Genomic DNA, 13,163 nt, shown 5'->3' on the forward strand with positions numbered 1-13,163 from the left:
GAATTCTCTCTCTCTCTTTCTCCTCCCCCCCATATTTACATGTGTGTATATGTATATACATATGTGTATGTTACATATAAACAGACATACATATATACACACATATTACATATTACGTGTATCAGTTCATATAAGATAAATACAGCAAAGATGGAAAGTAGCTTTAGAAGATAAGGCAGTAAGTAACAGCTGGGAGGTGAGGAGGCAATAAAAGCTTTCAGTAAAATGTGACACAAGCCAAATCTACAAGGTATAGTTTTCTAAGAGGTGGAGGTTAGGAAGAAGAGCATTCCAAGTGTGTATGTGTGGGGGCGGGGGGGTGTCATCAAATGTAAAGACATGGAGATGGGAGATACAGTGTCACAGATGAGGGACAACAAACAGACCATTATGACTTTGTGTAGAGAGGACTGACACGCTAAAAGAAAGGAAAGACTGAAAGGGGTCAGGTTGTGATGAACCCTAAATACCAAGTAAAGAACTTTATATTTGCTCCTAGAAATAATGGGAAGCCACTGGAGTGAGCTGAGGTGACATGACCAGACCTACAGTTTAGTAAATAACTTTATCAGCTATGTAGGCTGGCATGGGGAAGAGACTTGAGGCAGGGCATACAGTTAGAAGGCTATTATAATAAGATACACAGGAGGTGATGAAGGTCTAAATGAAGATAGTAGCTACAGGAATTGAGAGAAGGGGGCCATATGAGAGATATGTCATAGAAAAAGAAATCCTAAATTTTGCAGTTGATTGGATGTAACGTAATTGAGAGAGAGAAAAGATGACACCAAGGTTGCTTACGATTAGCATCTAGTGTTCCAAAATTGAGGACGTCAAGCTTCCTAAAGCCATGCATTTGTGATAATATGCATACATACAATAGATACACACTAGATATATCTGCACATGGGTTGTGATAGAAACAACCTCTATTAGGGTCCTTGCCATGCAGGCTGGGTTTGTTTTTCCCTAAAAGGCAGAGAAACCACCTTCAAGATTTTACTGATTCAAAAGACTAGATCTTGAGAGGTTGACACAGCTTGGGCATAAAAAGCCCAGCCCATGAGGGGATGGGGCCCTTCAGACTTGACTGATAGGTGGCTATCATCTGAGTCAACACACTCTTCTAATCATTCACATTTCTACTTGGAGAGGAAGGGAGCTGTTTACACGAACCATGTTGTATCCTTCATAAGCATCCTTTCCAGGCTATTTTAGGTGAAAATTTTCGGGGGGCTGAATGTTATATGGTCTACAGTAGTTTCATCTCATTCCAATCCTGAGCCTGAATCTGAGCCACCAAATTGGATTGAGTCAGGCCTGAGTTAAAAGACACAGATGAAACAGTGGTCAAAAACACAGAGAAAAGACATTGCTAAACACTCTAAGAACCATACACAAAAGCAATTTAGCAAAGATAGTTGTTTAGTTATTGAAATGGATTAATGAATGGGCTTGTATATCACTAAGATAACAAAGCAACCATTTTATGAGACATCACTATAGGTCATAAATGAATGTATGTGTATATATAGATGTATATATAGATATATGTGGGAACTACCCTCTCTCCTCCCAAATTATTGTGTATCTATTTTGCATATATTCATATATACAAGTATTCCCTTTGTGTGTGTGTGGGGGTGGGGCATCTTCTCTGTCTCTAGACTGGGCTACTTACCCCTATCTTCCTTCACACCTGCAGGTCTGTGTTCCCAGAGATCACCTTTATACGGCTATAAACCAAACTCTCTCTCAGGATTCTCAGAGTAATTCTGGTTGTGTATATCGGTGTGCTTGGGTAGAGGGAATACAATCTTGCTATCCACTAATGTAATTCTGAGGTCCACTGGTGTACTTTCCATTAATATAAAATCAGTTATTAACTCTTATGCATACAACATTTACTCAACAGTATGGCAAAAGCAAGAATAATTATAGCCTCACAGTTACTCCATACCAATCTAATGTAGCAATAATAAAAAAAAATCATAGTATATATGTAAACCCAGGTCACACTCTTCCACCAGTACACATAGTTTCCATGTGGGACAGTAGGCACACACTTGGAGAAATCTAGCTGGGAAGTATGCTTTGATGTACTTGATTATTTGGGGAAAAATCTGTACCATACAAAGTTGTTTCCCCACTAGCTATTGTCCTTCTGCTCATCACTGCTCCTCTGCTGGGCAAATCTGCTCTTCTTCTGCTCTTAAACTGATGAAGCAGTGACAAGCTCCTTTAACTCCCAATCACTCTTAAGAGGGCACTGAGAGAATGTTATGCTATTAAAGTGACAAGAAGTTCCCTTAAGCCAGAGAACTGAACAACTCCTCTGATTTACTCTCTGGGTAATGTAAACAAGCCAAGTCAACTTCTCACAAGGATTCTTTGTTCAATCAGATACAAATTTCTTCTTTTAGCCAAGCCTATCTTTCACCCTTTTCCTCCCTCTCGGACCAGTGGAGGCACCAACAATGATATTAATAACAGCCAGAGTTTATATAGTGCTTTAACTTTTACAAAGCACTTTATGTATATTATCTCATTTTGACCTCACAACAACCCTATGAATTGGGAGCTATTATCATCCCTGGTTTACAGATAAATAAAATGAGGATGTGTGACTTCCTGAAGGTCATACAGCAGAATTTGAACTCAGGTCTTCCTGTCTCTAAGTTCGGCATCTTTTCTACTCAGCCACCTGGTAGTCACAGAGAATTCATCTCTCTTCTAATTAGTAGGCTCTGCTTAGCTGATTATAGCCTTTGGCATCTTCACAGTAGGCTCCTCCTGGCCTTTTAACTCCTATGCTCTCCTTAACTCTTCTTCTCCAGGCATCTTAACTGCCTCTAAAGGATCAAATCAAAGGCTCTGGGCAGTTAATGACTAATTTCTTTTATGAGGTAAAATTCTTGAAATCCACTTTTCTGCCAGTTCAGTTATGAAACCAATAGTCTTTATTTAATCTTCCTGGAGTCTCCAAACTGTTATTTGATTTACTGCCATATAGTAACTTTAAAATCTCAAGCGCTGAAAAAGTCATAAACAAAGGATCTGAAGAACCATAGGGACCTGTAGCCTTGGCCACTTCTCTGCCCTCAAACAGGTCCTCCTCATCCAATTCATCTGAAATGTTCTTCCTAATAAGTCTCTCTCATCATATTTTAATGGGAAAACTCTATCACTTATGTATTTTGTCATCATTTATGCACACAAGTTCTTTGGCTTCTTCTTTCAGGAAGCACATATGTTCATATGCAAAATAAAGAGTACTTCATGTTATTCAGATGCTGATTCCATTCATTATTCTTTACATGAAAGTTCCTTTTCTGCCTTTTCCAAGAACCAAACTGCTCCCATATGAAAAGGGCATTTGCTCTGCATCCATGAGTTGCCTAGCCCAGTTAATTAAAGTTCCCTGAAGGCAGAGGCTGTTCTGTTTTTGTTTCTCTATCTTCAATTCCAGAATAGTGACTGGCTCATAGTGGGTGCTAAATAAATACTTGTTAATTGATTGACAAGATGTAAGGCTAGTTAGTTCTTATTAAAAATATCTGAGAGTTTCAGTGAATTGTAAGGTTGAAATAAGTCAACAGAGCAGTTAAGAAAGCTAACAAAATATTACAACACACTGACGCGCAAGACTAAGGAGGTGATAGTCCTTCTGTACTTTGCCTTGGCTAGACCACAGTGGGGGAAATTATCTTAATGCTAATATTTTGGGAAAGGCAGTAATCAGCTGCAGATCATTCAGAGTAAAACAGTAGGATGGTGAAAAACTGGAGTCAATGCCATATGAGTTTCTGAATGATTCAGTTTTAGCATGGGGAACACTAGGTAGAGGCAGATTAGTTGTCTTCCAATAGCTGAAGAACTGCCATGCAGAAGTGGGATTAGATTTGTTCTGCTTTGCCCCAGAAGGCATACTTGGGAACAATGAATGAAAGCTTCAGGCAGGTTTAGAATTGATAGGAGGAAAAAGATGCCTAATACTAGAGTTATTGAAAGTAGAATTGGCTGCATTGGGAGATACCATCTTTTTTTATGTTTGAATTTGATTGGATAGCATCTGAGTTCCCTTCTATCTCTGAAATTGCATGATTCTCTGTGCAGAAATCTTCAAGGAATGCCAAATATTGCTCTTAAAAGTGAGAATTTCTGCAATGTTTAAGCAGGAAGAAAAGAACAAAATCAATATGCAACGGAAACATTTGGTTATAAAATTCCTATACAAATTTCCTTTATTTCATCTTCAATTCTGAATTATCCTCTTTTATTTTTTATAGTAACAATTTGATTTCCCTCCCCCTTTTTCTATCAGACTAGCTAATGATTTACCTATTTTTATTAAGTTTGGTTTTTTTTCCAAAACATCAGATCCCCTTTTTATTTATCAATTCAATAGGGTTCAGGGTGGGGTTTTTTGGCTTTCAAATTCTTCATCTTTTGTTTTATGAGTTTTGGAATTTCTAATGTGGTGTTTAGTTGAAGGTTTTTGATCTGCTTTTTTTTAAAAGTTATATGCCCAATTCATTTTTCTGTTCTTTCTCTCTTTTGTTGATGAAACGTAGAAGTATAAAATTTCTCCTAAGGACTACTTTAGCCACGTCGCTGTTGTTGTATAATTTTTGTTGATGAAATTGTCTACTGCTTATAGTATTTGTTCTTTTTTCCAACAATTCTTTAGAATTAAATTACTTGGTGTCTCATTAGTTTTTAATTCTTTATTCAAAAGTCCCTAGTTATTATTATATATTAACCATAATTTTTATTTCATTGTGCTAGGTAAATGATTATTTAATATTCCTGCTTTTCTGCATCTGTTGGAATTTTACCCCTAACCTATGTTCAAATTTTGCAAAGGTGCCAAAAAAGCTAGAAAGATAGCATATTTTACTTTTAAAAAATTCTACTCAGGTTCTTAACTTGTTCATCTTTTTATAGACATGTTTAGATTGTAAAGAGATAAATTAAAGTCCCTCATTATTATAGTTCTTATGATTTGATTAACTTTTCCTTTATGTTTTTAGATGCTATGCCATTTGGTGCATGAATATTAAATATTGCTATTGATTCATTATCTATGGTGTCTTTAAGCATATTTTAGCTTCCCTGCTTATCTCCTTTAATCATGTCTATATTTACTATTGCTTTATTTCAGATCATGATCAGTACCCCTTGCTTTTTTGAGTTCAGGTGATGTAAAATAAATTTTTTACTAGTCATGTATTTTTAACTCTTTGTGAAATCTTTTTCTTGTAAATGACATTGTTGGACTCTGGTTTCTAATACATTCTGTGATTCTTGTCTGTTTTTTTAATGACTAGCCTCATTCCATTTATGTTCATTGGTGCGATTGTTAATTATTTTCCTCCTCCCTATCTTGTTATACTTTTTCCTCTCCTTCCTCCCACTCTCCCTAATCATAAAGAGATTATGATAGGGGAGTGTGCTTAACACTAGTAATCAATAATTAAAATGATCCATTTTCTTTCTACTGGCTCTCTTCTCTCTTCTTTGTCCACTCCCAATCCCACATTTTTACCCATTTTTCCTATTCCTTTCACAATCCGTTCTGATGGATTTGCTTACGATGAATTTTTCATTGATCATACACGTTCTGCCTGTCCCTCCCTATTTCGTAGTTGAAACAGATGTATTTCTGAAGCAGTCTCATTGTATGTATATATGTGAGTATATGTATATACATGAGTGTATGTGTATGTGTGAGTATATTCAACCCTCCTTTGCATGGCTCAGAAGAAAGTGTGATTCATGTCATCAGTCAGTGATTCAATAAACATTTATTAAGCCTTTACTATGTGCCAGCTGCTGTGCTAAGCACTGGGGAGACAAATAAAAATAACAACAAAGGCAATACCTGCCTTCAAGGAACTTACAACCTAATGGGAGAAGGCAATACACAAATGGAAGCTGAGAAGTGCAGGGGGTAAGAGCGACATGATGGAAAGGTCCAAAAGCAGTATAGTTGGTGGGAAATGGGGAGAAAATTGTGCTGAGCCTTCTCCTTAAATAGAAAGCCTGGAAGCTATGGCTCTGCCCTCCTGTCAGAGGGTCCAATCAGAGGGGCCGAAGGTACTAATGAGATGTGAGTACAAACAGATTCAATTTTGCAGGATGCTATTTACCAATGATGAGTTTCCTAGGGAAAGAAGGCATGATGGAGAGGTCCAAAGAAGTCTAGAAGCAGTGTAATTGGGGGCTGGGGGTGGCATGTGATGCTCCTCCCCCTACTTATACTCCATATTTAGATACTTTTCATTTTGGGGGCCCTGATTATATAATATGTTAAGTTCCCTCCTTTTCTTCCACTGTAAACTCTATTCTTTCCCTTTTATTTATTTTCTTAAGACCATCAAAACAAAACCTAGCCATGCCCCAAATTCTTTTTTTTTTATTTAACTCTCTCTTTGAGTTTAAAGTTCTGAGGGGACACTTGCTTCTTCTTCCCTTATTAAAACATAAACATGTTTTCATTGTGTAGTGTTTACACTTCATCAGGAATGTTTTAAAGCCCTCTTTCATTAAAGATTCATTTTTCATCTTTCTAGAATTGTTCTCACTTTTTCAGGGTAAATTATTTTAGGTTAGGTTATAAAATTTTATCTTCTGTTTTTCTGAAATACCATATGCCAAGATCTCTCTTTTATTGTGGTAACTGTCCAGACTTGCATTATTGTGTCTTTGGTTCCTTTGTACTTGAGCTCTTTTTTTCTCTGGCTACTTCTAATTTTTTTAATTTGACCTGGAATCTCTGGATTTTTAGATAATGACATTCCTGTGAATTCTCATTTGACAGTTTCTTTCAGAAAGTGATCACTAGATTTTTCCTAGTTTCACAATTTTCTATAGTTTTAATTGACCTGGGCAATTTTTTTTAATGATTTCTTGACATACAGTATCCAGGATTATTTTTTTGGCGGGGGTTGGTGGGGAGAGGGAGTTAATGGTTTGCGAGTCCAATTATTCTTGATTATTTCTCCATGGCTTCTTTTCCAGGTCACTCAAAAATCATTTTTGAAAATATATTTTACATTTTGTTCTGTTTTTTCCTAAGCTTTATTTTGTTCTCAATATATGCTGTTTTATGAAATCAATATTTTCTATTTATTTCATTCTAATTTTTCAGGAATTCATTTTTGAATAAGGTTTACTACTTCCAATTCTAAGTTTTAATTCTCCTTCCTATTCTTTCCTCCACAGCCCTCATTTAATCTAAGATTACATTTTGCCCCTCTTGCTTCAGTCCTCTGGATTTACCTCTTGGGCTTTTCTTAATCCATACTATTTCTTCCTGGGGTTTTTTCTTTTTCCTGTATCTTGAGCCTCGATTTCTGGATTGGGACTTTGTCACTGGGTAAGAATCTGCTCCCTTCCATATTCTTGGGTAGGGTAGATGGGTCTTGCTTGTTCCTAGAAGGAATAGCTAAAACTAGGTCTTACTTTTCGCAGGAATCCCCAGGTTTTGACTCAGTTTTCTAGTAGTTTAACTTATGGTTTGTCTTCAGCAGCTTCTGTTTCTGTCCCCTTCTATTTGCATAATACCAAATACCAAACTGTGGCTCTGTCCCTTGCTTTGACTCTAGCAGGCCTGAGTGTTGCCACCTGTACTGGAAGCAAGCCTCCTTCAAGACTTAAGGTGCTGTCCTGGCCCCTTCTCTTACTGTAGGTTGGGCATGGGGTGCCCAGGAGCTGGTCTGGCCATGGCTCATGGAGAGGCTACTTGAGCACTATTGCTGTTTAGGTGTTGATTTGGCCTATGTTCTCCTGTGACATCAGTGCTGGCTGTATGGGCATGACTCTAGGTGGTGGTCTGGCTCTCTAGTTCCAGTTAGGCAACTCAGCTCATCCTCTCTTCTGCTCTCCTATCTTCTCCCTTTCTCTTCTCTTACCTGAGGGTGTTCTGCCCAAAGGAGGGTAAATTTTGATGGCTGAAAGCAACCTGGTTAATTTGGGGCTTCCTGGCTAGATTTCTTTCTCAAACACCAAGCCTTAAACACAGTTCACTCTGGATATCACTGATTGGACAACAATGGGTCCCTGCCCAAATACTACTTAATGGTTATTTTTTGGGCCCTCCTGGCTCAGAGTGAATGTAGATAGTAACTAGTTCCTCATTTGGTCAACAACCCTGAGGGTCTTCCCCTCCCAGTTTGATTTTTTTTATTAAATCACTTCTTAAAGAGGTCTATTCCCAAGACCCACTGAATGGGTCTTGCCTCACTCAAAGTGAGAACCTAGAAGGACCTTAGCTTAAAAGAGCCAAGGTTTCCCACTGCATCCTGGGCTGTCTCATCTTGATTGATATCTGGCCACTGTACCCAGATAGCTCTGGAGGAGAAAGTGATGCTGGTGACTTTGCACAGCTTTCTCTCACTCAAATCAAAGTCAATTACAAGTGATGTCATTATCTCCCTGATGTCATGGTCCTCTTCGAGAACAGAGGACAAACCATACAACTGCTGAGATCCTACTACATTTAATCATAGTCTCATAATCATGGCTTGTCTGTGCTTAAAGCTTTGCAGGTATCTGGAAGTCTTATTGCACAGTTTTGGTCTTTATAGAGAATTTTGTAGCATTTGTCTTTTGTTTTCTCTATCATCATTCTTTCTGGTGCATTTTTAGAGCTCTAATGGAATATTTGTGTTCAGGGTTCTTATAGATCCTATCACATCACTGTCTTGCTCGAAGTGCCTTTATGACATCTTTAAAGTGACCTCCATACAACTATTATAAAGATTACACTGCTATTTATTAAAGATGGTACTTTATTCTTCAGAAATCATAAAGCAATGACCTGCTTAACCATCAACCTTTAACTTTCCTTTTTTACCCCTATCATTCCATAATATAATGAGTGTAGCACTTAATGTCACAACCAATGCCATCTTTTCACTATAAATAACTATAACCCAGTTCTATACCTACTATTGTTGGCAGTTTCACAGATTTCTATAAATTTTTAGCATCTATTTAACCAATATTGGCATTCTCACAGAATTTCCAAGAGCAATCAACTGAATGCTCATAAAAAGGATTGTGCATGCTGTGATAACCATTAGCACATTAGCCTTTGCTGCTGTGAGAATAAAACATACTGGCATCCTATTTAACAAATTAGCTATGTGTACCTCTGACAAAGGTGCTTTATCTGAAGGAAGATCAGTATGACTTTATTATCAATTACAGAATGGCATAAATGAAATTCTTCCTTAGTTTCAGGACATGTGCCAAGAATAACATTGTGATTTATATATTATGTTCACAGAAATAATCAATGCATTTTGTTCTGTTAATCAAGTTGGCACATTATTGTGAAAGATTGTCTAGAGAAGTCAATAAACATTTTTTCGTTCCATAAAAGAATGACAGCAAAAGCTGCCGTGTATAGAAGTGATATCAAATTCCTTTTCTGTGAATAACAGCATCACAAAAGCAACATTCTTGCACGATTGCTGTTTATCTACTTTCAGCAATGTATCATTGCGTTCTGAACTGTGATTTGGATATTAACATCGAATTCTGAGTCAGATAAGACTGGGCTCATTCTGAGACACACAGAGCAAAAGCGAAATGCTAATATCAAGTGCTGTAGATCCTCCATAACTTGATGACTGCACACTTGTGGATTGTAATTAGAATGATGTACAACAGCTGTCAAACCAGTTTGCAAAGGCTGCATTTTGCTTTGGTCTGTCAGAACTATAAAGACAGAGGTCTGCCTAGAGTGCTGCTCAGATAACATATATAGCACCTGTCACCCTGAAATGCTCACACTACTGAAAATCATGGATTTCATTATTATGGCAGCTCATTTCTCACAATGCTACCACTGAAGAAGAAACACTGCTCAGCAGGCGAAAGTCAAAATTTTGAAATGGATTACAAAACACTTAGAATCATAGAAACTAGAGGTGGGATTTCAGAGGTTATTCTATCCAATCTATACTGAAATAAGGAACCCCTTTATAATAGCCCTAACAAGTGGTCATCTGGCTTCCACTTTCCACTTTGGGATAGCTTTAGTGGTACTGAAGGTTCTTTTTACATTCAACCAAAATCTCTCCTTCCTGTAAGTAAATAGGGTTTTCTCTCTTCTACATTACAGACTTTTAAACATTTGAAGAGATAAAATATACCATGCTCCACCCACAAGTCTTTTTAGCACCTTTCTCAAGGTTAGCATTCCTGATACTGTTCTCACTGAATTGTGCCAGATACTTGGGTTCATACTCTATTACCTGACCTCATTTCAAAAATCTGTATGCAACCCAGTATTACCATGGAGATGCCATCCAGCATCAACTCAACTGCACTGTGAATAGCCATCTCTCAGAATCTTTTCAGGGAAGCCGAAATAAACACAAATCAATGACCAGCCGAGTACTCAACTAAATGTAGATTGACTGGCAAATTCCTTGTGATCCAACTGATCTCTTTATACAACTCTACCTTTTCCTTCTGATCACAGAATCATGGACCTGAAACTAGAAGGGCTCTTAGGGGCAATCTAGTCCAACTACCTCCTTTTACAACTGAGGCAGTGACACAGGCAGGATTTGAACCTAAATTCTGTGACTTCCAAACTAGTGCTCTTTCTGGTCTTTGATGCCCCTCTGAAGAGTTTATCTGTTTTCAAAATTTCATTCTTGAGAACTTGTAATTCCTCATAGGTTGACTGTCCTTGTAGATGTTCAACATATCATAGTTCATCCTATCATGCTTTCTTTTTTTAATCCCTCAAGACCTGGTCTACCCAAATCTAGACTTCATGTTGGATCATTCTTATCTTTCCTCTCCTTCTCTACCACAAATTCGAAAGTAGATTGGTCACTTCATCTTATCATTTATACCCCAACAATCAGTCCTCCTTACTGGTAAAATCTGGTACCGAATAGCACTGTGCCTTATTGGTTCTTTTGCCTTTTAAAGGATGAAACCATTAAGGAATGTTAAGAAATTATTAGCTGCTTTTCTGTAGCAAAGAAAGTACTCTAGCCGATGTCCAGATAATTGAATCCCCCCTCCACCTCACTACTGTAGTATGTTTCTGTTCCAAACTCCTTTTCTTCCTTCCTCCTTCCTTCCTTCCTTTTTTCTTTCCTTCTTTTATTTGGTAAATGGGATCTGTAGTGCATGGATATACTTTGTTCTGTTTCTGCCTTTGTTAATCTTTACCTAAATCCTTCCCACCTCTGGTTCTTGATTTCCTCTTATGTGCATATTTTCTTAATACATGATGCTATTCGCTACTCATTGTCCTTTTCCTTTCTAACATGACAATGTGGTATAGTGGACAGATGGCTAGCTTTGAAATGAAAAAAACTTGGATTCAAATCTTGCTTCTCATGCATAGGCAAGCCACTTAACTGTTTCGTGTCCCAAGCAACTGTCTAAGACTACAAGTAATAGAAATATTACAAATATCCATCAGTGGAGGGAGTTTCCATACCAGGACTTCTTCACAGTGCTAAAACCACAAGTCTGGACCAAAAAATCCAAAACATATTCTAGACACTAGGCTTGTCCCATCAAGTTTGAGTGATGCCTAAGATACTAAATTTGCCTTCTTGTGTTAAGATCTCCTTGTTCACCTTTTTGTTACCCACATGGTTTGCATTTGTGTACATATAGACAACTGAGGCCATGAATTTTATTGCTTGCTCCTTTGTAGGATTTTGGTTTAATTCCTAGATACCTCTACTGCTACTCTTCTTCCTACATTGCAGCTATTCTCTATGATATCTAGCTTGGTGGACATACATACATAGTTTTATTTATTTCTCTCCTTTTGCAGCTTAAAGTCCTTGTGAATTGATTATGAGACTAGGCAAATATTTTACCATCCCTTGTTAGGATCACTTTATCACCAGCCAGAAGGAGCTTGTTATTCCTATATTTTAAGCTGTGGTCCAGAAATCCAAATCCCATTCTCAAATACCATCTTATTAACCAGCTATTCCATTATTCAATCTGCTTCTCTCTTTTGAACCCTTTGCTTTGGGCTGGCAGCACTGATGAAAATACCACCCTTCTGTTTCTTGGCCAAGACTTCACAGTCTTGAGTAGTACTTTCCAGATGTTTTTTAGCAGTATAATATGTGACCATCTGAAGCACAATAAATTGGTAATATTTGTCAAGTTTCATGAATCTTGGGAGGTGTTCTGTCACATCCTTGATACATGCATGCCCCAGAATGATGGCAGACTTCAATCTTATAACTAACATCAGAGTTACAAATAGCTACCTCAGTCCTCCTCAGCAAGGAATTTTCAAACTTCATTACTCCTTTCTTCTTCCTCTAACTTTAATGCAAGATCTTTTACCTGACATCACCTGTGGATCTACTTTATTACATCTTGGAGGAAAAGTAACTATGGCTTAGTTCCCACTGTCCAGTGATCCTTCTCTCCTTTCTCCTCTCTGACCACACTCCACCCTCCAAACTACTTCTGTCTCTTCTGATCCTTTTTCTTCTTTGTTTGCACACTGTATCCTTTCAATTTTTTTTTTTAAAAAGAAACACATTATTCTTCCTGACAATCTGGAAAGTGGAGAGGCATTCCTCAAAACACTTCACCTTTTCTTCCAGGTTGGAGAATCAGCCTACATACTTTTTACATGTATAACAATCACTTGGATGATGCAGAAGTATGATTATATGGATTCCAGTGGTTCTCAAAGTATGGTCCAGTAATCCTGAGTAATCCCTAAGGCCCTTTCATGGGGTCCAGGAGGTCAAAACTTTTTCATATAATACTAAGATATTTTGATTTCTGACATGGTAACTATCAATAGATGTATCCCACATAACAAAAACTTTGGGTCCTCAATAATTTTTAAAAAACACAGAGTTAGAAGGCCTCTGACATATTCCATGCAGGTTACAGCAAAATTCTTTCTGCTCCACATAGTTGCTCGAAGTTCTCTGTTATCTTTTCTAGTAGCTGCCCTGCAGAATATCTCTCTTATATATGTAGAGCTTACCAACGTATTTCATAAAATTTGATCAGGCCTAAGACTGGAAAACTAAGATCAGTATCAAAATATATATTTCACATGTGGTTTTCTGTACAATGAATGCATAGAACCAAGAAGCTGCATCAGTTACAAATAACATTGCCCATTTAAGTTT

At 37.5% G+C, this 13,163-nt stretch overlaps 1 protein-coding gene across 1 annotated transcript in view; it reads right to left on the reverse strand.

Annotated features, from left to right (window-relative positions):
- Positions 1–13,163, reverse strand: part of STXBP5L (syntaxin binding protein 5 like) — a 324,117-nt gene that overhangs the window by 184,765 nt on the left and 126,189 nt on the right. The gene's annotated exons all lie outside the window — the stretch shown is intronic.

The sequence above is a fragment of the Trichosurus vulpecula genome, chromosome 2 (assembly GCF_011100635.1).
Source record: "Trichosurus vulpecula isolate mTriVul1 chromosome 2, mTriVul1.pri, whole genome shotgun sequence".
Lineage (NCBI taxonomy): Eukaryota > Metazoa > Chordata > Mammalia > Diprotodontia > Phalangeridae > Trichosurus > Trichosurus vulpecula.